The sequence below is a fragment of the Pteropus alecto genome, unplaced genomic scaffold, assembly GCF_000325575.1.
Source record: "Pteropus alecto unplaced genomic scaffold, ASM32557v1 scaffold79, whole genome shotgun sequence".
NCBI lineage: Eukaryota > Metazoa > Chordata > Mammalia > Chiroptera > Pteropodidae > Pteropus > Pteropus alecto.
Window position 1 is genome coordinate 3,037,642 of NW_006494612.1, and position 22,469 is coordinate 3,060,110.

General features: G+C 37.1%; 1 pseudogene; it reads right to left on the bottom strand.

Moving 5' to 3' along the window:
• Positions 1 to 16,811: 16,811 nt before the first annotated feature.
• LOC112474363 lies at positions 16,812 to 16,930 on the bottom strand (annotated as a pseudogene).
• Between the last annotated feature and the right edge of the window lie 5,539 nt (positions 16,931 to 22,469).

A 22,469-nucleotide genomic window follows, 5' to 3' on the forward strand; every position in this document is an offset into this window, starting at 1 on the left:
GGCTATAGGAATGGCTGGGTTCAGAGGCTCAAACCACCTTATCTTCTCCTGGCTGTTTACCTCTGTGAGAGCAACATTCTCAGGTAACCATGCTCCCATCCCTGCCACGAAGGGGCCCCCCTCAGCTCTAGGCTCACATCACCTCCCAGCAAAAAGAGAACTCCTCTTCCCACTATTCCAACAAAAGTTTTGGTGTTGTGTCTCATTGGCCTGGGTGGGTTACATGTCCGTGCTTGTGGATTCAGTGTGCTCTATCCTCCTGGCCACAGTGGTTGTGCCCATCCCGGGGGCTGGGCCTTGGGTCAGTTCCAGAAGAGCCACACAGTCAGAGGGAGGTAAGGGTGATTCCCCCAAAGAGTAATCAATGTGCTATAACTGGAAGAAAAGCAGACGAAGTTCTAGGCCAGCAAAAATGAACAGATGCCCACCACAGACGGAGCAGGTCTTCTACATGAAAAGAGAGTGAATTTTAAAAGGATTTCACTTAATCAAAATTTAGATTCACTCCACTACGAAAGCCCTGTCTTTAAGCAGTGTGAAAGTTTATATTGTACTGCCGGGTAAAAGAAGCCACACTCAATCAGAGACCATGGTCAAACTGTGTGATTGTAAGATTTACAGGCTGGCATGGGGCCTGTTGCAGAGAAAGAAAATTGGACCAGAGCCTCTGTCATATTATATTAACTCCAGAATAGCTGATATTTCTTCTAATTTTTAAATCAGATTTTGGAGAGACCAGCAAATATCTCATATCCTTTATATCCAACTGAGTGAAATCGATGAAAATTGCTCTTTGTACAGCTTCTGGTTTTCTTCTATCCTGTGTGTGCTCTTTCGCCTGATAAGAATTTCTTTTTTGTGAGCCTCTTTTGGCTACTTCGAAGACTTCTATTATCTTTGAAATAATGAAATGTTTAAACAACACTTCAAATGGAAGTGAATCTCGACCTTCTCTGTACCACTGGAACTCCTTCGATGCTTAGCACCATAACTGGTATGCTCTTTTGGTGAGGAAGAAATGCCACAAACCATGATGGCTAGCTGATTTCTGCATTGGAGTGGATTGCCACCATGAACCTGGCAAAGACAGGCTTATTCACTGTCTACTGCCCCAGAGCCAGAGCCTGGAATTACCTACTCTGTGAGAAATTTTTTGCCAAGAACTTGGAGCGGGAGATTAAGTCTGTCTCTACTACCCAGAGGGCCACTTGTTCTGGAAGACCAGTTTAAAGTGCTTAATTGACTTTCTTCAAAAGTTTCACTTTCTCTTGAAAAAGAGAGATAAGGAAAGCCCACTCTCAGAGCAAATTAACTGGGAGCAGTAAATGTTTGGCATGGCTTAACTTGATGTATAGTTTTGGCTTTATCAATCATGCGAACCTTGTTATTCAAATCCCTGTAGGCAGTGTTAAGGATGCTGCTACTGGAGCAGAGGTAAATATGGTGAGATTAGCTACGAGTTCCAAACTGCCACTCTGGAAGAAAATGGAGGCATACAATTGCATGGACTTTCCAGGAGTAGAGGCAGAGTTAAGGCAGGATTTCATCACCTTCTCTGTAGGCAAAGATCACCTGGAAGCACTATTAACTCTTTCGAAGGGTACTTTTCAAGCCACATGACTTGAACCTTCAAAATGGATTTATAACCTCTTTTCTGATAAAAGCAAAACCAGCTACACAGACCTGGCTAAAGATGACCTTCTGGACTTGAGGACAAAAGAAAAAATGCAAATGCATTCAACTGGCAGAATTTTTAAGAAATCCTGATTTTTTTTTAACATAAATTTGCCTTTAATCTGGCAAAGTGAGAGATTAGAGCTCTTTTATTCCTTCTTTCCAGTTTTATTATAACATAATTGGCATACAACAAAAGCTCTAATTCTACCTGTTCCTACAACTTTTTGAGTCCAGGTTTTCAGCTGTGGTTGTCACTAATATGCAAAATCAGTATTGATAGAATGTCAAAGACTATCTCATGTTTTCAACTTGTTACACAGGTTAAATAACATCAAGTATTATATTAAGATGTTTATATATTTTAGATTTATTTAATGTTTTCAGGAAATAACCATTACTTTTTTGCTTAAAAAATAATGAATGACATAATTCTTTGTTTAAAAAAAATGCTTTTAAAAATCTGTTTCTATAAAAATAATCTCCAAGACTCTTTCTCCAGCCCTGCCCTCAAGATTTGGTGGAGGGGGTGGGCAGGGGGGAGATGGGGTTGGCAGAAGAGGGGCAAATTGCACTACTTAGCTGGTACAATTTGACTGCTCTCTCTTGGCTTCTATATATAGCAGACATTCAAATGCTGGCTGCTTCTCTCTTAGGGTGCTTTTCTGAATTCCTTGGAAATATCCGAAAGGTATACAGATCCTATAGCATTCCCTGGTGTGGGCCATCATGTGACTCTCTTCTTAGCATCCCTTCCCTGGGCACTGCCTGGAGTCTACCCCACAGCCTCTCGTTGCCGAGTTCCCCTTGCCAGAGCAGGCAGGCCTCTTGGGGGTGCCCAGTCAACACAAACACAAGCCTGGCAACTTTGCAGCATCCTCCTCTTCCAAGGAAACTGCAGACTTACTAAAGACTATGCCCTCTGCTGCTCCCTTTCCTGGCTTCCATCTCCTGGCAAGAAGCCAGCACTGCCCTCTGTGTCCACATATGTACCCAAACTCCAGGGTATACTGGCCAGACACTCCCTAGAATGTGTATACCATAGACTTGTGGCAGCTCCAGAGCCCAAACCTCACAGCATAGTAAACATTCATCAAGGGAGGAAGTACTGCCTTTCCTTCTTGCAGGCATTCTCAATTCCTATTTTTGGTTTTCTTGGGGCTTCCCTCATCCAGTTTGCTGCAGTGGGTGAGAAGCATTCTTTCTCCCCCCCATGTAGGAGAGAAAGGACACCGAAGCATAGGCTGTACTCACTCTCCACTCAGATTTCTAGTCTTGTTTTTTATAAGCCTGAGGAAAAAGATGGGGGCTGGTAGTTGCCAGACTGGTTCTGCTGTATTTATTAAGTCTGACACAGGTTTTTCTGATACCTGTCTTCAGAACATGTTAGCCATTGTTCTTAAATGTGGGGCTTGAGCTGACATTTTGAGAAAAAGAGGAAAGTTAAACATTTGAATAAGTGAATATTTATCTCAGAGTGACTTATAATAGCAACAACTGGCACCATCCTAAAAGTCCCTCAATCAAGGATTTACTAAGCAAATTATGGTAGTCATTAAACATAATATGTATGTAGGGGCATAGAATATACTCATGATACATTAAGTAAATAAAATAAGAACAGTGTGTTGAAAAATATGTGAGTGTGAGTTCACTGAAAAAGCTTTATAATAATTATCTCTGGGTGTGGCATTATGAGTATTTTAATTTCCAGCTTATTTTTGTTTCTTTTTTTCTTTCAGTTTTATTGAGGTGTAATTGACATACAGTACTATATAAGTTTAAGTCATACAGCATAATGCCTTGTCTTATGTATATTAAAAAATGATTTTTTTAAAAAAGAAATTACCACAATAAGTTTAGTTAATATACATCATCTCATATACACACAAAAGAGAAAAAAGAGAAAAGTTTTTCCCTGCTGTGAGAACTTTTAGGATCTACTTTCTTGGCTACTTTTAAATATACCGCACAGCAGTGTTAAGTGCAGTCATTATGTGATGTTACATCCCTAGGACTTGTTTACCTTATAACTGGAAGTTTGTACTTTTTAACCACCTTCATTCAGTTCCCACTCCCCTACTCCCCATCTCTGGTAACCACAAGTGTGGTCTCTTTTTCTATGAGTTTATTTTTTTTAAGGTTCCACATAAACTGTGTTTCTTGAATTGTTTTTACATTGAGTGTGTTTTATTTTAACATATATAGAAAAAAAGCAATAATGGAATTTACATTTTTTAAAACTTATTTTTAAAACATATTTTAAAATAACTTATTTTATAAACATATTTTTAAAATAACTTATTTTATAAAATAAAATAAGTTTTATATAACTTATTTTATAAAATATGTTATTAAAAAATTTAACAACATTTTATAAGGAGGGCTACCAACTGGCATCTGAGATGTTGAAAAGTGAGGAAGAAAATATGGCAGCAGAGCTTAGACTAGGGAGAGTCAGGAGGGGCATCTAGGGCGTGAAGCATAAGGAGATGCTGGCCCTCAGGGTCATATAAGAGTGCTGCCTTAGAGTTCGTACCATCGATGCCTCTCTTGCCTCACCCTAGTCCTAGCCCTATGTGTCAGAAAGAAACTCAAAAGAGCAAAATGTGGAAGGTATTGCTCTGTCCCTCAGGCTACCAAACTAGGCATATGTGTGTCCCAAAGTCCGACTTCTGCAAAACAATCAATCAAAGGCTCTTAGATGGTCTCTGCTGTGTTATTTCCATCACTGGAGTAGGGATGAAATGCGTATCTTATCGCTTCTTTACCATTAACAACTTACATTTAATCCTACATTCCTTTTCCAAACTCCACTTCTGTTTCAGCCTGAACAACCTCACTATCAATTTACAGCTATTTTTCCAAACTGTTAATGGCCATAATGGCAACAAGAGTCTGGCAACGACTTGAATTCATAATGATGGATTCAGTAGACATTTATTATATGTATACAGTAGGCATAGTACCATAGGAAAGATAAATAAATATAAAAATTAACAAAATGTTCCCTCCAAGTTTTAAAGTGACAAGATGGTCATACTGGAAACTTAAGTACAGAAATGTTACTCCACAAACTCAAAACACAGCCTCTTGCAAGCTCCACTCTGATTTATAATTAAAATCCCAAGGCAGAAAAAAAAATTCTCTGAGCAGCAAATACAACTGTTTTGAAGTCTCTATTTTTTTTTTTTTTCTGTACAGGAAGCTGAAGCCATCCCTGAGGCAGACAATATATATTTAGAATTATGTCTATACAGGTGCTGATCTAACAAATTTTGCTCTCTGATTTACTCTGCAGTTCTTCCTATGTCTAACAGATCAGAAACCTTTAATGTCAACTTACTTCAGAAGAGGAGACTTTACAGAATTCCTCCCAACCAGCTCAGACTGTACAGTGTAGTAATTTGGTACATTTCAATTTGATTCCAAATATTAAAGGAAAAGGTGACCTATATTCAGCATACTCTGAGGGTGAAGAAGCACATACTGCATTTGGCAAAAGTTGCTGTCAAAATGGTTGTTTCTGGTAAAGGTACATTTTTGGTAAGCCCCCCATTTTCTGATACATTCACTTAGGAGAAAGCCCCATTTGCTGATAATGCCAAAGACCAGAGGTGTTAGGGTGAGAGTAGGATGTGCCCAAAGAGCAGTGAGGAGAGAACCGTGACATGTGCAGATTGCTCTCTGAGGAGGTTTCCTGGCATTGTGGTACAGCTTCATAAGGGGGTGGGTCTGCGGTGGAATGGGAAAACTGAGGGGGTCAGCACGCCCCGGAGAGAAGCTGCGAAGTGGACTCAAGGCCAGGGAAAGTGAGTAGGAGAGGTGATTGTCACTCTTCAAGCCTCAGGGTATAAGGTCCCTGATTTGGCAGGGTATAGTGGCAATGGGCAATAAAAATCATATAGCAGCATAATAATAGAGGGAGAATCATTACAAGTTATCAGTTGACTGGAAATGGTATTGGGAACATAGAGGAGTAAAAATGATCTTCGGGTTTCAGGTTTGAGCAATGAAGTTACCCTTGCAGATCCTTAGTGGAACTTGATATAAAATCATTTTCGTCAATGGGGAAGATGAGTGGTGGAAACCATACTTTTAGACATCTGTGCCTATGGATGTGTTTCATGGGAGTTTGAGTCTCAGGCGCCTTTAGGACCACTGGAGCTATGCCCAAGAGAGTAGACCCTCTAGCCCTCATAAGAGGCCCTCCAAAGCAGAGATAGCTATGCATAAGATGTCATTTGGACCCTACCTCAAATGTGACCCAATGTCTTGTCCTATTAATCTGTGAACTAAGATCTAAAAGTTCCCTCGGTTTTAGGTTCATGCTCTCATTGCGATTTAGCTTTCTTTCAGTGTTCTGGGCCTTGATGTCAGTTTATGTTTTTTTCTGACTTCTCATTAGAATTGGCAATTCCCTCTTGTACTCTGCTGCAGCCTATACATATATTTCCTTTATAGTCTAGAACCTTTCTGCACTTAGAATTTATATGTTTGTCTCCTTTAGCAATTGGCAAATTCTTGAGGGCAGAAATTATGTTTTTGAATCTCTAGTGCCTTGTACACTTCCTGGCACCAAAGGATCTCAATAGATCTTTGATGAATGATGGAATAGCTGAATGGCCTCTGACTTAAGTGCATACCCTATTTCCAAGATCACTGTTCATCTCCTCATACTCATTTCTCAGAGGGGATCCTGCAGGGTGAGACAGGACAGAAGCTGGGCCAAATACATCTTGGAGTGGAGGATGAAGAAAAGAAGGCCAGAAAGCCTTGAGATTCCAGTTTGGATGTGGGAAATAGAATTAGGGAGAAATCCTAAAAATCAGAATTTGTCAGCGGGAGAGGCTGGAGAGCTAGAACCCACAGCATCATGGGAGCCATGGGAGGAAAGAATTTTGAGGATGAAGTCAAAAAAGAACAGTCAATTCAAGAAGAGTGAAGGCTGAGCAAAGACACTGAATTTAATGATTAAGAGATCGTTGGATCACTTGATTTCTTGAGAGTTGGGTTTCCATAGAGTGATAGGGCCAGAAGATGGCTAATATAGAATTAAGGTGTGAATAGATGCTGAGGAAATGCAGGCAATAAGTATAAATGATGCATTTTACAAGTTTGGTGATGAAAGGAAGACAAGGAGGACTTTGGAGTTTAATAGATTCCCCTGTTTTGGGTATAGAAGCCTGATGACTGAGATATTTTTATTTCCATTTGTTTTTCCACTTATTCTTTCTATTAAAAATAACAGGTACTTGATTTTTTAATTGTATAAATGCAGAAAGGTGAAAAGAAAAAAAACTCCATTCTTCAGAAATAATCTTTGAATCATTTTCAATATTTTAGGTATTTTTTTTAGCTTTTTTCCCCTCTATGCGTATTGTTTGATATTTTTGAAAAAAATGATCAGTATGTACATGTGTGTATATATAATTTACCTATTAAAATCCCCTTCATTTTTCACTTAAAATATATTATGAGAATTTTCTGTGTGATTATTTCTCAAAAAGAAAAAAAAGTTAATGGTTGCAAATTACTCCATTATGCACAGTACTGATATATGCCAGATGCCCACCGATAAAATATACTTGTCAACTTTCATTTGGACCAATTAGGTGTCTGTTTCAATTAGTTGGTATCTAAAGGATTGTTAAATATTTTGAATATTATCCCTAATTATAAAACATAATAACTAAATTAAAAAAAACTGTAAGACTTTTCTCAATACAATACCCATTTCTCCTATTTGTAAGTGGTTTTATTTGTGTGACTTAAGAAAATTGATATCATATTTAATAGCTTTAAGAAGAAATTGATTTTGTATAAATATCTTTATGGTTTGGCCCTTAATTAGCTGTCCTTTCAACATTATTCTTATTAGTGTTTCAAGCAGTATTTTTATGAATTCAAAATTTTAGTAACCTTTTAAAAATAATTCTCCTTTTCCCAGATAATCATACTCCTTCTTTCTTGCTATTCTGACCTATTCCATTTCTCCTTCATCCTATTCTCCTTTTTTAAAACAAAAATAATGTGGATGCTAAAAATTTCCAGTTTCTTGTTTAAAAAGTATGTTAAATATTATTCGGGCAATATGAGCAAATAAAACTCTTTAGGTGGAAACATTGTCAAGAATCTAGTAGATTTTTGTTTTGTTTTGTTTTGTTTTCAGGAATAAAAATCACGTGTTTTGGTCTTTCTACCACTGTAACTTGGGATAATTCATGTGTGCCTTCATTTCCTCTCCATAATGTTTATTATGTGCACTACTGGGGTTGATGAAAGATGGTCCCTGCCTGCAAATGGTTCTTTTCAAATGATGGGACTGATTTAACAGGTAGATAAGGATGTGAAAATGCAATTAACAACCCTGGAAATTGGGTGCCTAAAACTAATGTGACTCACACAATCACCCTTTTTAGGAGCTTCACTGGTTGCAGTGGTAAAAGAGGTGAAGAGTAGGTACTTTTTTAAAGTCTTCAGAGGTGAATAGTGACTAGAGTATTCTAGAAGTGAGTTGTTCCTGTAGACAAGTTTAACAAACTCTTGGAGGCTACCAGGCCACCATTTGGTAATTTGCTGCCCTAATGTAATTCTTGGTGAGTATAAATAATGCATTCACCTTTTAATGACCCCTTGATCTATAGAAAATAATGAATTGATCTTAGAGAATCATAGCCTGGTTTGAAATAATAGAGGGTCTTAAATACCACCTGCAGACTAAAAGTTGCAGGTGTTTCTATGTAAGTTGATTGTTTCTATGAACAAGTCTTCTTCATAACAGATACATTTTGCTAAGGTATCTCCAAGCCACAGTGGAGTCATTCAACTCTTCCTTTATCTGTTTTTGGATTAATTCTATAGGAAATTTTTTTGATTCACAGAGCAGTTTTCGTATAAAACTCTCTTCAACGGAAACATTTCTATTTGTGTTATAAATGTAGATATAAACATAACATTTATGCCTATTTATTTGTCAATGCAAGAGATGCCTTGAAGCACTAAAATCATCTAAGTTTGACTCCAGTGAACTTTCACGATGGAACTACGGGGTACTGTTTTTAAAATACTGGGAGATTTAATTTACTTTAACTTTCCTTCTCCCCTTTCTCTCCCTCCGCCTTCTCTCATATGTTATGATTTAAGATAACCTAATATATCAAAAGCAAAACTATAGAAATAAGGCAATTTAGGACAATTTGTATTGCAAAGAATTCTCCACTTTGCGAAATAACATAACTTCCTTTAACTAGCAAGCTATAAATATTTGGTTTATAAAATTCCATATCCAAACAACTTTTCTAGGAACATAGAATACAAGCACAATAAAATATGGTTTTTCTCCTATTTGGTACCCTCTTTGAAGGATAATTAAATAGTCAACTGGCTTTTCCTGAACTTTCAAATAAAAATACAAAAGTTAACATGTACATTTTAATAAAAATCTAATGATCACACAGACTCACATGACCGTTTTACTCCAGTGAAAACCCAGAATTGTTTCTATTCATTCATTCATTGAGCACATATTTAATGAGCAAGCCAAAGTCCAAAGAGCTCCCCATCCTCCTGGTTAGGCCACTATTCACAACCTCCCTATACCCTTCCCCCACCTCCACTGCACATGGCCTGGATGACCAATTCCCCAAGGAGGCTATGGTGAGAACTGATTATCTACCTCCTCTAAAAAGATCATCAGGACTAACCCTGTCAGGCCCTACTTGCTTCCTTCATTACCAGAAGTCCAGTCTCTTTGGTCACTCTTTGTCATTGGGATTTTCTCTCCATATTCTCTGAACTCTCTCCAATTTCTTCCACTGTGCACTCTGCAACTTGGGGTGCATCATCAGGGAAAAAAATTAAGTGTTTTCACAAGTCAAACTCATTTAAATCTTATAACAGCTCTGTGGCATGTCATATCATTATCCTTATTTTACAGGAAAAGAATCTGAAAATCAGATGGATCAAGTGCCCTGCCCAAGGTGACACTAGATGTAGCAGGGATAGTTTTTAAGTAAGGTGCTCCGATACCAAATCAGATTCTTCTTTTACTCTAAGGACGCAATGACACACAAATGTTTGGCACAAAGCAAGCATATCCATCCTTTAGTTCATTGTCCCTTCCACACATCAAAGGGTCATCCTAAATTCTAGTGCAATTTAGCAAAGCTGAGAGGCTGTGAAGGTTCTTTGTGGAAGTAACAGATCAAGTGTTCTAAGGTGTAACTCCAACTTTTTATCAGATAAACTAGAGCATCCTTCCCCTGGATCTTTTGTGAATGCGAGTTGCTCTTTAAGGTTCTGGAAGCAACCAAAACTAGCCAATCACTTGGCTTTAGGATGACTCTTTTTGAGGATTTTTACAGGGTTAGATTCTTTTAAACAGAAAACTATTTTGTAGGGCTGGCAACGTTGATAACCTGGAAAGTACCCTTTGACAAAATTATGTTCCTTTCATTTCCTTGCATTTTCTGGCTCTACGTGGAATATATTGCCATCTATAGACTTGCTAACTAGAGCTATTCAGTATAGGTCCTCTCTAAATAATGAAAAGATGGTATGTATTTGTGTAGGGGAGAGTGTATGTTTTTGAAAAAGGGAAAAAATAGCTGGGATAGGTGGGACCAACTAAAGTAGAGGCAAATTAAATGCTAAAGTTCACAGGAGGGCTGATCTGGATAAATCATCAGAATCAGATAGTTGTGCTACATTTCTCCCTTTTACATGACAAATAATCATTTAGGGAATATAAGATAAACTAACAAAAGGATGGATGTCCACCTGTCTATGAGAAATTTTCCTACCTTCTACCAGAATTATATAGCATGAATCTGACCAAATACCATAGTTCCACAGTTTCCTAGCTGTGTGATATTAGGCAAATTGATTAATCTCTTTGAGCTTCAGTTCCCTCATCCGTATAAAACATGGGTAATAATACCTATCTCACAGGTTTGTTGTAAAGATTAAATGAGATAATAAGTGTAAAGCAGTTAGCACAGTGCTTAGGATACAGTGATCACCCAATAAAAAGTAGTTATTACTGTTAAACTGCAATTATCTTAAGTGCTCAGTACTGCTGGGTATATTCTTTGTCTTCCCCTATTGCTCTATTTAAAATAAGATAAAATTATAAAATATATATAATATCATAGAAATATGAATCTTTCTATCCTTTCTAAAGTATACCTATTCAGATTCCAGTTTCTACCTAATAAATTTCTAGAACAACTGGTTTTCTGTGGGTGATATATATAAGAAATGACTGTAACATTTTTTAAAAAGAGATTTTAGCATAAGGCTATGTGACTTTAGTCCGTTTTGGTTATCTATTCCCAGATAACATCTATCTCAAAATTTGGTGACCTAAAATAACAATCATTTTATTGCTTCTAATGATTGGAATTTGAACAGGTGCGTGGGATCCTTGTCTCTGCTCTATGAGATGTCTGCTGAGGCTAGAACTTTTAAGGTGGCTCCTTCGGTCACATGCCTGGCAGCTCAGCCAAAACATTTGGGAGCTGGTGGGAATGATTGCACTGGGGCCCTATGTCCATGGCATCAGTTCTTGCTGCTAGTCAGGTTCCAAGGTTCTCCTCTGCCATCCCCTCTCCATATGGCTTCTCTCTTAGGGTAGGCTGTACTTCTTTCAAGGCAGCCGAGAAAGGGGAAATAAGTTTACCCCTCAATGTGGGGAGCAGCATGCATTACTAAGATGGTGGTGATTGGCAGGGCCATCTTTGGAGACTAGCTACCCCTCTGCCATTTAGTCTAATAATCCCTACTTTGGAATAAACCTCTCTCTAAATAGTCTACAACCTTTTTAAGTGATACATGAAAACATTTTTAAGGGTACATTTTAATCTTTCAATTCAGAGACCTCCTTCACACAGACTTTCTAAACTGAAACATTACGATTCCAATCCTTTTTGAGAATTATGTCTGAGGTGGACTCTAAAATGAGGGGATTATAGACCCAGATGGGCAAACAAATGGCCTTTTCTGGTTAAATAAATACACCAGCCTGAAACATGGCATTGAGTTCTAGTCTATTGACTTAATTTTTCCACCTGTAGGTGGGAAGATTATACCAGGAGGGGTAAAATATATGTGGAAATGGCTACATTGCTTTGTGGTTTGTTGTATTTTTGTTTTTGAGCACTTTAAATATTTTGTCATGGGGTCGTCCTGTGAAGGTACCCAGACTCACTCGGAATGTGTCTATACCTTGCAGCACTTACTATACCAATGCTTGGCTGGCTCCCTGGGAATTCTGTCAAGGCCAAGAGCTCCTGTGGGTCCATTCTGGATTCACAGAACCAGATGTTATCAGTGACTACCAATGACAATGCCACCCGCAGGTCGTGTTGACATGGAGGGGTTTCTTTACATTGTTTGTTTAGGCATCAATTAGATTAAAGCCCTTGTGGGCAGGGCCCTGTTTTATAGGTAACATTGTTATAAATACCAGTGTTCTTAATAGAGCAGAATATTAATTTCGGCATGACAAAATCATTGCTGTCTTCTATGCCTCTTGTCTCTTGAAGCTCTTTGAGAGTGAAATAGTTCAATAAACATAGTCTCTTAATTGTACCTCATAACCTAGATTCCTTAGGAGATGAGTCACTATTAAATCAAATAGGAGCTTTTCTTTCGTACTTTGTACTTTCATTAATGTTTTCTGCCTGATTTTGTCCACTTCGGAAATTTTAAATAGAAGGAAGTCCATTACAAGAAATTATACAACTTGTTTAACATGCATTGTAATACAATAGGTTTTGTAGTTTGAAGAAAACTGTATTGTACTTAAACCCCTCTTTCCTCCCTTCCTCTTTTCCTTCCTCTTTTCTTTTCTCAGAAATTGAGTGCCTTTTATGTAAATTCACTGCACTACAAGCTGTTGGGGGTACAAAGATAAAGGACACCGAGCACCTACCCTCCAGGGAGTTAAATTTTTTCCCAGGGTAATCAGTAGGTTGCAGGAGGGCTTGAACAATTGAGAGGCAGGAGTGTCATACTCTAATCTAAACACAGGTGAGTATATTCTGAGCACCTTACTAGTGAAAAAAAACAGAGTTCTCTGGTAGAATCTCGGCAATGGGGCCCACCAAGTGCACGTTAGCCTGTCTTTGCTTGACTCCTGATTTGGCCTCCTTGGCCCCTCCAATAAACTTCTGGGCATTACACATTCTCTGCAAAACATCCTAATACTTCACAGAAATAATAAGATGCTATTTTCTATTCTTATGCTAATATTTTCTCTCTCTCTTTACAAAAAGAATAAGATGACTCTTTAAGCCTTCAAGTCAGGGTGGCTTTGAGGATAAAAGATATACTATATATAAAAGTACTTTTTTCGAAGTTACAGAGTACTGCACAAAAGTAAATATTGTTGATATCGTTCACCTCTTCTGGTAAAAGTAGAAAAGAAAGGAGGCTGGAAGCTCTTTGGTAGCCCAAACTTGTCTGAGAAGTTTAAGCTCTAGTTCCCCCGACATATGTTGACATGTTCTGGTGTGTAACTATAGCCACAGAGTGGAATAATTGAGAGCTGCTTTAATGGCTGACATAAAACTGGAGTTTTTATACTGTAGAGGAAACTCTCCAATTTATTTGAAACCCATGATATTTATATTGTGACCTGAGTTAGATCTAATTCATGGTCCATTTCAAGGACCATGTCTTGTGCCTGAGCCTTATGCAGAGGGCTTTTAATAGCTAGAAACTGGGATAGGTAAGCGGTAGCAGAGATAAGTGTGTTCATTTTCTATTGCTGTGTAATAAAATACCTCAAAACTTAGGAACTTAAAACAATAAACATTTATCATTTCACAGTTTGAGCTGGTCAGGAATTCAGGAGCAGCTTAGCTGGGTGGTGGCAGCTCAGTTTCTCTCTTAGATGGCAATCAAGCTGTTGGCCAGGACTGCAATCATATGAAGGGCTGACTGGGGCTGGGAGAGTCATTTCCAAACTTACTCATGTTTCTCTTGTCAGGAGGCCTCAGTTCCTCCCTGGTTAGTGGCTGCAGGTCCCAGTTCCTTGCCATGTGGGCCTCTCCACAAGATAACATGGAAGTTAGCTTCCCCTGGAGCCAGTGATGAGACAGAAACTACAATGTTGTGACCTAGTCTTAGAAGTGAGATATCATTACTTGTGTGTGAGCAGGAACTACACAAAGGCATAAATACCTGGAGGAGGGGATCATGGGGAATATCTTAGAGAAAAACTGCAATAGTAGTCAAAAAAATTAAGTAAATAGAAGAAGAATTCAGATTTGGACTTGCACGTAGGACTGTGGGTGAATTTTTCCTGTCTTTGAATTTATCTGGACTTGAGTAAACTTGAACTTATGTTGTATTGTAATTATCTGTTAATAATTATTAGAGTGCTTATTCCTCTTCAGTGAAGGTTATAAAAGTGCAAAAAGAAGATACTCTACTAAGCAAGCTTGTAGGAGTTCATGATCTAAAACAGGGGCCAGCAAATTTTGTCTATAAATAGCCAGATAGTACATATTTTAGGCACTGTCGATCATCCAGTCTGTTGCAACTGCTCAGTTCTGCCATTGTAGCACAAAAGCAGCTGCAGACACTTCTGTATTACAGCTACTATGTGGTTGTTCCAATAAAACTTTATTTATAGAAATAGGCAGTGGGCCAAATTTGGCCTGTAGGCCATGGCTTGCCAACCTCTGATACAAAAGAAAACTATAGAATACTAAATTAGAAGATTTTAACCAGAAACACTATGAAAGATAAAAGATTTACTTGTAAATCTCTACCAGTTTCATTTTATGTATTTATTGATTTGTTCTATAAAATATGTGTAGATAACAAAAAGTAGCTACAGGAGGAATGAAAAGATGCAAAGAACTGAAAAGTGAAACAATGAGTGGGATCAGGATACTGTTTGGTTATTTGCACTCCATCCCCTCTTAAAGAAAAATAAATGATTTTGAAATTATGCACAGTAAGAAACAAAACAAAACGAAATTATTCTCTTGTCAACCTTTGTACTCTCCTGTCCCCCATCTCAATCTAGTTGCCACCACTGCAAAATTACCTCTCAATGATTACTTTTTAATTCTCTGACAAAATCAAGACAGATGTTGATTGCCTAAACGGGGCGAGATTCCCTCAAAGTATTTTTTTCCTTGCAAATTTAAAAACAAGCGATGTCTTGGAAACTATCCAAGAAAAAATGTGTGACTCTCACGAGATAATTAACAATAACCTGGGGTGTTCCAGAATCTAGGCTGGGAATTATTAGCCTAAGGAATTGGGAAAAAGAGATTGAGACTGACAGGTAAAATCTGCTCATTAATATTAGACAATGTAAAAAGGTCTGTTCTGTCATCTGGGTTTTACCTTCTCCTACTGCCACTCAAAATCGTAATTTAGAACTCCCCGAGGAGCCTATTAGGGGTTTTAAAACTTTTTTATTAATTTTTTTATTATAAGAGAATATATAACAATTATGGAAATTACAGAAGAGAAAATAAATTACTCTTAATCCAATTAGCCAGAGATGACCACTATTAAGATTTTAGCATAGTTTCTTTCTGTATGTTCTTGGATATTAAACATAGCTGATATACAATTTTTTATTCCACTTTTCAACTTGCTATTATATTACAGGCTTTACCCCTATGACTCGCAGTGGTCTCCAACCTTTTTTGGCACCAGGGACCAGTTCTCTCATGAGAATCTAATGCCTGATCATCTGAAATGGAGCTGAGGCAGGGATGCTAGCCCTGGGGCAAGGCTGCAAATACAGATGAAGCTTTGCTAGCTTACCTGCTGCTCACCTCTTCCTGTGAGGCCGGTTCCTAACAGGCCACAGACTGGTACCATCCACAGCCCAGAGGTTGAGGACCCCTGACTTAAAAGATAAATGGCATTCCATAATGTAGATATTTAATAATTTACATAATCATTATTTGAATTGGTTGAGTTGTTTGTAAGTTTTATTATCATAAATAACACAGCCATAAACATCTTTGTAAATAAATCTTTCAGTGCTTCTTTGATTATTTCCTTATAAACATTTTCTAGAAGAAAAATCACAGAGTATAGGTATAGTAATATTTTTAAGTCTCTTAATCGGTACTAATAAATTTCTTACTAAAAGATTGTAGCAATTAATATATCCTCTAGTAAAAGTATTGAGCATTATTAATTTTAAAATTGTATCTATTTTATTTTAATTTGCATATTTTGATTACTAATGAGGTTGAGAAAATATCTTTATTAACCTTTCCTTTCTTCCTTTGAAAATTATTTTTTCTCACCTATTTTTCTGTGTTTGCTAATATTTTTCTTATATAATTGTATAATTTCTTTACCTAGTATGGCTCTTAACCAATTGTGATGTTTTTGCTGAAAATATTTTCTTGGCTTTTTATTGCCTTTCATTAAAAAAATCATAAGAAATAAAAATTTTTGTCTAGAAAAATTATCAGTATTTTTTTTTATTTCTTCCATTGCTTTTAATCTTGAGAAGCTATTTGCATCCTATATTATATCCTAACATGCCATATTATGCCTTCTAAACTTCCTTGTGATTTGATTTTTTTACATTTAATTCTTTCAGCCACCTGGAATTAACTTTGATATATAGTGTAACTTTGCTCCAATTAAAGGAATGCATGTTATAGAGATGTATAATGTTCTCTTTAACTCAAAGATTCCCTCTTACTATTATTCTTGGCTCTATATCAGGGTTTCTTGTTATGTGAGGCAGCATTTTTCATCTTAGGACTTTTGGTGTCTTTGGAGTGCCTTGGATGGCAAAGTGCATTCATTCTTTTCATTTCTCTTTCTTCCCTCTATAAGACTTAGTAACATGCTCCACGTAGACCAGCCCAGGCCCACACCTCCCAGGAGGAGGCTGGTACATACCAAGTTTCGTTTGTAAGGTACCCAGAAGGCCCACTTTCCTAAAAATTTCTTCTCCTCTGAGTTTTTATTGATGTCAAACAGACCCGGTGTTTCTCCTCTTTGTGTTAAACATTGCCCTCTCCCAGAATTCTGTTTTTTTAATTTTAATTTTTTTTATTTTTTAGGCAAGGCAACCCTTGGTTGAGCTCACAGATTGCAAGGACCTTGTCAGTTTACAATACCTTATTTTTTTTTTATGCCTGCAGCACCTAGTCTTCCTAGATGATCTCCCCTCCAAGTACTAACCAGGCCTGACTCTGCTTAGCTTCCGAGATCAGACGGGATCAGGCTTGTTCAAGGTAGCATGGCCATAAACAGAAGTCTTTTTAAAAAATGCACATTCACCTCAGCAGAATAGCACGGTATACTAGTTTCCTAACATATCAGCACAAACTTGGTTGCTTAAAACAATAGAAATTTATTCTCTCACAGTTCTGGAGACTAGAAGTTCGAAATCAATGTGTAAGCAGGCCCACTCATCCTCTACCTGAAGGCTCCAGGGAAGATCCTTCATGCCTCTTCCTAGCTTCTGGTTGTTGCAAGCAATCCTTGGTGTTCCTTGGCTAGCAGCTGCATCACTCAGTCTCTGCCTCAAGCATCAATCACAAAAAAGGTATCTGTGTGTGTCTGTGTCTCTGTGTTCAAATTTCTCTCTTCTTAAAAGGACAGCAGTCATTGTATTGGCCCCACCTGAATGTGGTATGACATCTTAATTTAACAAATTACATCTGCAAAGACCCTATTTCAAATATATCCCAGTATATACAATAAGTGAATAGTTCTTTTATATTATTGAGTTTTATTAGGTCACCTTCTGTTTAACAGTTGGTATGGAACCACAAGAAAATCCTGGGGATCTGTAGTGAGGAGGTAAATGGAGAAAATGCAGAGAACTGCAGGGGAGCGGAGAAAGGGACCAATGTCAGATCCCACCCCTGTGCCTTGGCTGGTCCTGTAACCAAATAAACAATAAATTCATATGTATTTTACTTTCTCAGTAACTTGCTTGCATTTCAAGTAGTGAATCCAAGTATTTAGTTAGGTTGATCAATGTCTTCCTTTTCTATCAGTAACACACAAATTTGATAGGGAATTGATAGGATAAAATGAGTAATCCATTACAATGATTTATGTAATGGTTTCATGTCAAATCTTTTCTGTTTTCAAAAAATATATTATATAAATTAATAGTAATTGCAATTATATGATTTTCTTATATTTGAAGTCTGGTGATATGAGTTTTAACTTTTTAATTTGGTAACAAGAGAAAAAGACTTCATTTTGACTATTTCCTAAGATTCAGTCCTCTTAAAGGGAGGAAAGAATGATAGCTTGAGAAATTAATTTTGCTAATAGCATTATTTTGATTCTTTTTAGTTAAAAGCAATCGCTAAAGCTGGAAAAATGCCAATAGCCTTCTTCTTTCATTTTAAAAATTATGCCAAATAAATTTTAATAACTTTATATATCTACTGTTTGATTTTATGAATAGCTCACTTTTTTAGATGCATTTTGATATACCCTATTATCTGGCTTATAAGAAACAAGCTTATTTCCTTTTTGAAGTATTGGCAATATTTAAACATTTTTTGTTACAAAAGCAGTATAACGATATTTTAAAGTGAAGACAATACAGTTTTTTTCTTTCTGTTAGCTTGTGCTTGACTTCCACAAACATTGTGAAAGTTTCTACCTTCATCTTGAGTGCATAAATAAAGATGTCCTGTGTATACAGAGTTATTGACTCACAAGTCCTCACCCTACTTGATGAGATAACACTCCCTCATTTAAAATCCTGTTAAACAAAATAAATATTTTCTTGGGACAGAATGCGTTGTGGTTTAGTGACTCAGCTTTCAAGCTGAGAGCCTGTATTCTCAATCATTCAATGCACAAGAAAAAACTTGTTTTATATGATCCCTGACCAAGAAAAAGCATTTATTTTATACCTACTGAGTTCAGGTTATAGAGATAGAAGTTGATATGGTTCTTAATTCTCCAGAAGCCTATAATTGAATTAAGAAAGAATATATGTTCACAAAAAACCTAATATGAACCTTTAATGAATAATAATAGGTTAAACCATATGAAATGGCCATGTTTGACTGGTTTTGACATACTGTCACTCACCTGAATTTTATATGTTCTTTAGGTGTAAGTGGCTGTTGGGTACAAGGCCTGTCCTGAGCCTCGTACCTCAGCGTTCAGCCTGGTTTTTCCCTTAGAGAATGTCACATGTTGTGCTGCCTCTTCTGTTTTGCCTCTATTCTCCTTTCTCAGCTATATATTTTCATGTGTGGAAATTTTCTTTCCTTCTAAGCATATCCTCATCTTATTTTGAATATTTTCCTCTCTTCCTCTTTCTTTCTAGTCTTGACCAAGGAAAACTCTCTCCTCTTTCCCTCCCTCTGCTTCCCCTTCTTTTTTTTTTTCTTTCTATTGTTTGTGTCTCCTTTCATTCCACTGTGGATCATGTTCATGCAGTCGATGGCCTACAGCCTAAGAGTAAAGCTAATGATACATTTATGTGAAGGAAAGGGAAAACTCATGAGTTCTGATGTGAGAATAGAGATAATAATCTAGGTCTGGTAATAACAAAAGCTCTGTAAAGCCACTTTATAATCTCTGAAAAATTCCCTAATCATCATCTGTTTCTAATTGAACCCATTCTTTCTCAATAATCTTTATTCCAAAAAGAGAATAATCTGCACCTGAGAAAAATAACTACTGTTTCTCAGACTGTTTTATTGTTTTCTTTTTTTTTTTTTAAAGCTATGTTGAAACAATTCTGTGATTCATATTGGCATTGCTTTTCTTTTCTTCTCGCCGCCCTCCCCCGCCCCGCAAAAAGGTTTTGGAACATGACTCTTTTGTAAGTTGAGATCTCCTGTAGTATAAACTGGATCACTAAAGGGTAAGGAAACACAAGATTCATTAATATTAGCTGTCCTGGAGGGAGCGAATTTTGAAATTAGAGAATCGAATGTGATAGCCAAAGATTCCAAAGAGGAAAGGGGAAAAATTAATAGCAAACCCAAGCAAAGATACACAAATAACGAAGCAAGTTGTACAGAAGGGAAGGACAAACAAATCTCGCTGAGCACAACTGAAAGGTTGAGTTTGGAGAGAGAAGAGAATGAGGTTAGAGTAGTATTGGATACCCACCCAGGGTGGAGAATTTGAGCTGACGTCTAGAGCTTGTTACTAACATCTCTGTAAGGACAACTTTATTAAGCTAGAGAATAGGGACTAGTGATAATCTCTTCTTGAATCACACAGCTTAGAGGATTTCAGTTGATAAGAGCTGAGATGACAAATATCAGTCTATTCTCAGATCCAAGTTCATAGCCTTTCATTGTCTTCAGCCAGTAAATCTGTATGCCTGATGTGTCCATAATATGTTTTGGATTCTTACTTCTTGTTAGAAATGATTTTTAATTAGAGATTTCTTTTGTAGCATTAGGACCACTTAAGGACACTAACTGAACTCATTCATTAAGTAAATGATGATAATTCTAGTCACTACAAAAGGAAGTTTCTAGGAGGCCCTTAAGCAACTCTGTTCCCTTGTAGAGTTTTCCCAACTGGTGCAGGTGGATGGGGAGAGCCAAAGATGTGATTCAGGCAATTAGGTACTAATTATTGAACCTTTTACATTAAGCATTGAACAACTGGCAGGTATTTGGAAACTGAGCAAGTCAAACATGATGAAATTAACAGTTATGAAAATTACTGTAAAAACTAACCTCCATAAGAATTATCTTGAAAGAGTGAAAAAAGAGAAAGAGACTTATTCTCCTATTTTAAAATAATTTCTTTAGTTTCACATTATCAGTAAAGGGCATTTATTATAAGGACCATATTACGTGTGGTGTGGGAATGTTTTAGATGTCTTACAAGGAACATTTAAAGACTCAGTTTCACTTCTAGGTTTAAAAGATTTGCAGAGCCTTTAAATCTCTGAATTATAGCTGTGAGAAATTTGAGAGCATCTAATTTGTAAGAAAAAGTAGGTATTTGTGAATTCAGCAAATATAGTAAATGCTAACAATTTTTGATTCAAGGAATAGTTGCACAATGTCTCTTGATGCTTTATTGTGTCCAGAAATGCTGTGAAGTAATAATATTTGCAGCAGTGCAAGTATTAACAAAACTCAGGAATGATGAAAATAATTCTTTGAGTGCCTGAAAGGACTAATTAAGGCAGATGACACAGTGACAGGTTCTTTTGGGACCCCAGAGTCTTTTACTAATTGTTGTTGGCATCACAGTTATTTTGGACTAGTAAGCAAGGTAGGACAGGGAAGCAGATGATGCATATTAAAGGTGCTATAAAGTCAACTTCAAAGTGTGTGACATCATCATAGACTTCTGGAATATAACAACAGACAGACCAGCCTGGCATGCAACTGTCATGATTAGGAAGAAGTACTTTGAACCAAAGCTTTATATTGATATTATTTGAAACAGTCATAAACAGCAACAGGCCTGCAAGCAGCTGCTGTAGTCATGAGTCAGACCATCTCTGTAGAAAGAACTTTGTATTCAGTCACTCAGTAAACCCCTCCTGAACATCTGTGATGTGACAGATACGCTTATACGCTGTGGCTGAAACAGAGAGAATCATATACATGAGCTCCTTAAGGAACTTACTCTCTGAGAAGAAAGAGCCATCAATGATTATAATGAAGCTAAAATATAGCAAAATTGCTATATTTGAAAAAGTAGACTGGGTTGGAAGAGCTTCAATACTAGACTGTGATGTTAGGACTTTATTCTTTAGACAGTGCTGAACCATCCTATGGTTTTCAAACAAGAGAGTACATGAAGAATATCAATCTATTTGTAATGTTAGAATGGGTGAGATGATGCAGGAGAGACTAGATAGCATAGAATAGCTGGAGAACTCTCAATTGAAGAGATAATGAAGTTTGGAACCAGGATAGTCATAGCTGAAATGGACAGGTATAATCAAGACATTATACTGATGAGGCAGAAGCAACATATTCCATGTATTTATAACCAACACCTCATCCTTTTCTTCTCCAAAGGATGTATAGTCATTTGCATCCAATTAACAATGTAAATTGGTAAAGATCAGAAAGCCAAAGGAATAATATTGTGATAAGGCCAGAGAGACAATACTTTACAGAAACACACATTCATAAAGTTCTACGTAACCACTAAAACTGATTCACAATCAGACTCAGGAATGATGAAAATAATTCTTTGAGTGCCTGAAAGGACTGATTAAGGCAGATGACACAGTGACAGGTTCTTTTGGGACCCCAGAGTCTTTTACTAATTGTTGTTGGCATCACAGTTGTTTTGGACTAGTAAGCAAGGTAGGACAAAAGTAAACAGGGAAGCAGATGATGCATATTAAAGGTGCTATAAAGTCAACTTCAAAGTGCGTGACATCATCATATACTTCTGGAGTATTACAACAGACAGACCAGCCTAGCATGCAACTGTCGTGATTAGGAAGAGGTACTTTGAACCAAAGCTTTATATTGAAATTATTTGAAACAGTCATAAACAGCAACAGGCCTGCAAGCAGCTGCTGTAGTCATGAGTCAGACCATCTCTGTAGAAAGAACTTTGTATTCAGTCACTCAGTAAACCCCTCCTGAACATCTGTGATGTGACAGATACGCTTATACGCTGTGGCTGAAACAGAGAGAATCATATACATGAGCTCCTTAAGGAACTTACTCTCTGAGAAGAAAGAGCCATCAATGATTATAATGAAGCTAAAATATAGCAAAATTGCTATATTTGAAAAAGTAGACTGGGTTGGAAGAGCTTCAATACTAGACTGTGATGTTAGGACTTTATTCTTTAGACAGTGCTGA